Source organism: Orbicella faveolata, unplaced genomic scaffold (assembly GCF_042242905.1).
Source record: "Orbicella faveolata isolate gen_17 unplaced genomic scaffold, um_ofav_v1 contig_47, whole genome shotgun sequence".
Classification (NCBI taxonomy): Eukaryota; Metazoa; Cnidaria; class Anthozoa; order Scleractinia; family Merulinidae; genus Orbicella; species Orbicella faveolata.
The window spans coordinates 13,041,858-13,046,269 of NW_028301577.1; the positions used below are offsets into that span (position 1 = coordinate 13,041,858).

At 50.3% G+C, this 4,412-nt stretch overlaps 1 pseudogene; it reads left to right on the forward strand.

Annotated features, from left to right (window-relative positions):
- Positions 1 to 242: 242 nt before the first annotated feature.
- On the forward strand, positions 243 to 889 carry LOC149097224 (uncharacterized; annotated as a pseudogene).
- Positions 890 to 4,412: the final 3,523 nt, after the last annotated feature.

The window sequence follows — 4,412 nt, forward strand, 5'->3', positions numbered from 1 at the left end:
TGATTCAGTTGGTTTATTCTGAGCTATACTCAAGTTTTCAAGTCAAGCACTGGTTTAGTTCGAATTTTATATTCTCAATAACCTTTGTGTTACTCGTTCCCGTTTATTTTGTTATTGTCTCCGCTATTTTGGTCAATAAACTCGTAAATCGTACACTCGTATCTGTCGTAACTACGTCGACCGTTTGGCCGTCTTACATTTTGGTGTCAGAAGTGGGATACGAGTTCTTCACGTAGAGTTAAAACGGGAACGGGCAAACTACAAGGGTGACCACTGCTGAGCAACTCAAAACCCTCACTGAGAAATTGGCAGCGTTGGAAGTCCAGCTGAACGGAGACGGTGGACCCTCATCAGCAACCGGAGGATCAGGATCCTCTCCAGGACAGGTGACTGTTAAGGTGCCCAGAGAACGTAAACTTCGGAAGTTTACAGGGGTCAGAGACGATCATCTGATTGAGGATTGGATACTGGACGCTAAGTGAGCCATCAGTTCCCAGTACGAGGCAGATGCTGTGGATTTCCTCCTATACCACTTGGAGGGAGCTGCCAAGCGACTCCGGCCAGATGAGGAGAAAAACACCCCAGAAGCCGTATTCCAGGTACTAAGAAGCTCATTTGGTGAGGGGCTTACCTCCTCACAGGCCATGAGGAAGTTCTTTGAGCGGCGGCAAAAGGAAAAGGAGTCCATACAGGACTACTCCCATTCGCTGATGGTGCTCCTGTCACGGTGGAACGCCTCAACCCTGGCGCAGTAACTGAAAAAAACCGGCTCCTTCGAGATCAGTTCCTGGAAAACCTACACGACCCGCAGCTGAGACGAGATATCAAGCGTTGGGCGAGAGACCACTCTGCAAAATCCTTCCAGCAGATCAGAGAAGAAGTCCAGCGCTGGGTGGACGAGGACGGTACTCCCCCTGGGAGAGCTGCTGTGCGTGAAGCCATTACTGAGAATGAGACAACCTGCAACGAGGTGAAAGGTGCTGCTGACTTACGAAAGGTGGTAAATGAGCTGGTAGCAGGCCAAAAACTTCTTACGGAGAACCTGCAGAGGCAGCAAAAGCTCCTTGCAGACCATATAAAGAAACAGCAAGGGGCTCTCGAGAGGCAACAGCTAGCCATTTCGCAGGTTTCCTCAAATACGCAGCAATGGTGGCAGCCTGGTTGTTTTGGCTGTGGGTCAAGGACTCACATCAGGAGGGAGTGTCCTGGAGGTGGCCATGGAAGGAACCGAAGGGGCGGTAACCAGAACAACAGGAGAGCTAAATACAAGCCGCCAGCGTTAAACGAGAAGACTCCACGGCAGTGAGCCATGCCGTGGAGGGGAAGAGTGGTGGCTCAAAACCTCTAGAAGATAACCGCACGCCAATACACATGGTTGGTGGTACCCCAACGGTCCAAGCAAAACTTGGTGGCGTTGACGTGCTCTGTGTAGTAGACTCCGGTTCGATGGTGTCCTTCGTTACCGAAGACTTTTATAGAAGGAAGCTACAGCTAACCTGTGGGCGCGTGAAAAGACGGAAGCAAATGCTAACCCTGCGTGCTGCTAACGGGCTCGAAATTCCGTACGTGGGCTATCTGGAGCTGGAGATAGAGGTTGATGGGGTGAAAGTTCCCAACTGCGGGGTACTTGTCCTAAAAGACACCCCAGCCACTTCCCAACAAAGAAAGGACGTACCTGGACTCCTTGGAACTAATGTTCTGGCGCAGATCCCCAAGTTTGGTGCCCTGCTCCAACAAAGGACTGATAGTGAGCCCAGGACGTCAGAAACCGTCACCTCTGGTTTTGTTCCTGTAGCTGGAAGCTACCCCATTATGATTCCCCCAAACTCACTGGCAAATGTAGCTGTTACTGGTCCAGTCTGTGGTCCTAATGCCGTGGTCGAACCCCTCAGTGTGCCAGTACCAGGTAACATCCAGGTCGCCAATACCCTGGTCAATGCCTCCAAGACGTGTTTCCACATCCAAGTAGTGAACCCCACTTCAAGAGAAGTCTGGCTTAAGCCACGAACACGCCTTGGTACAGTACATAGTGCAGTGACAGTGACCAGTGGAGGCCAATTAGAGCTTGATGTGCAGTGTAACGAGGTGATCATATCATGCCCCCTGGGAGCAGAGAGCCAGGAATTTTCATCGCCAGGGCCTGTCCACCCTGCAACCCCACAGGGAGAGCAAGATCTCCCTGCTGGAATCACCTTGACAGACTTTCCTGGAACGCCAGCTGAGAAGCAAGAGGCACTAAGAATCTTCACCTCCTATGCAGACGTATTTGCCAGAGATGGAGAGAATTTAGGCCGTACCACAACCATCCAGCACAGTATCCCTACCAGTGATGATATCCCAGTGGCCCAGCGTCATAGACGGATCCCGCCAAATCACCTGATTGAGGTCAAGAAGCACCTGCAAGAGTTACTCGACAAAGGAGTAATTGCACCAAGCCAGAGCAGTTACGCCTCCCCTATTGTGCTAGTGCGGAAAAATAATGGTGCCATGCGTATGTGCGTGGACTACCGCCTCCTGAACGCGAAGGTAAGACGAGATGCCTATCCCCTGCCGAGAATTGATGAGAGTATGGATGTACTAGGAGGAGCTAAGTACTTTTCAACCATGGATCTGGCCTCTGCATACAACCAGGTAGAAGTCAACCCAGCTGATCGCCACAAGACAGTGTTCACTACACCCTTTGGTCTGTTCGAGTACAACCGGATGCCATTCGGTCTCGCAGGAGCCCCTGGCCTTTTCCAAAGACTGATGAAGACTGTCTTCAGGGATGAAGTGTTGCAGATCTTGATCGTGTACTTAGACGACATCATTGTCTTCAGCCAAGACATCCCAGAGCACCTCAGGCGATTGGAAATCGTACTAAAGAAATTGCGTGAGCATGGACTTAAGCTCGAGCCTAAGAAGTGTCAGTTCTTCTGTCCTAAAGTTAACTACCTGGGACATGTGGTATCCGCTGATGGTGTTGCCACTGATCCTGACAAGACAGAGAAGGTGAAAAACTGGTCCAAGCCAAGTACTCTTAAAGATCTGAGGTCCTTCCTGGGCTTTGCTTCGTACTACCGCAGATTTGTCCCGCATTTTGCTCAGCGAGCAAAACCGCTGCACGAACTGGTCTCAAAGCTGTATGAAGGTGGCAAACATGGTATACAGAGAAACAAACCTGTTGAGAACAATTGGAACCAAGAATGCCAGGAAGCATTTGACAGCCTCAAGCAAGTGCTGACCAGCCCACCAGTGTTAGCCTACCCTATTTACACCAAGCCATTCATTGTAGAAGTGGATGCCTCCAATGATGGACTAGGAGCCGTGTTATCTCAGGAGCAGGACGGTCAGGTCAGACCAATAGCATATGCCAGCTGAGCCCTACGAGGAGCTGAGAGGAACATGGAGAACTACTCTTCCAGGAAGCCGGAACTCCTAGCTCTCAAGTGGGCTGTTACAGAAAAGTTCCGAGAGTACCTGATATCCTCTACCTTCACAGTGTTGACAGACAAGAACCCCCTGACTTACCTGCAGTCAAAGAGCAACCTAAAGGCTGTTGAGCAGCGATGGGTGTCTGAACTAGCTAGTTTCAATTTCAACATCAAGTACCGTGCAGGAAAGCAGAATACGAATGCCGATGCACTAAGCCGCCTTAACTGGGAGAAGCATGAAGAGTGTGACATTGGCCAAGTACAAGCAGTCTTGGCGTCTTCCCTCAATACCACTGCCGTACCTGAGTCTCTGCGAGAGCAATTACTCCAGTCAGCATTGGAGCAGCCAACAATAGACCCCCTCCCCAGTACCAGTCCATTACCATCGTGGGACACAAATCAGTTAGCCAGGTTGCAAATGGTGGACCCTACCATAAAGTGTCTGATACACTTCCGCAATATTGGTCGTAAGCCTTCAGCTAGAGAGATGAAAGCTCAGACCCGTGAAGCGAAACAGCTATTGAACCAGTGGGACCGTATTGAAGAGATGAAGGGAGTCCTCTACCGCAGTAATGCTGACAGCCATGGTAACAAGCGCCAACAGCTGCTCCTTCCTGCTAGTCTCCATGACGAACTCCTCAAAGGTGTCCATGACCAATGTGGCCATCAAGGATTGGAAAGGACAGAGCAGCTGGTACGTGAACGTTGCTGGTGACCTGGATTGCACAACGATGTGAAAAAGTACCTGTCAGAATGTGAGCGTTGTGTTATAGCGAAAGGACCCTACTTACCCGTCAAGACTCCAATGACCAGCATCATTGCATCCAAACCACTGGAAGTACTAGCAATGGACTTCACCCAACTCGAGCCGGCATCAGATGGCAGAGAGAATGTGTTAGTATTAACTGACGTATTCACTAAATTCACTGTGGCAGTACCAACTAGAGACCAGAGAGACAGTACCGTAGTCAAAACCCAGGTACGTGAATGGTTCCTCGT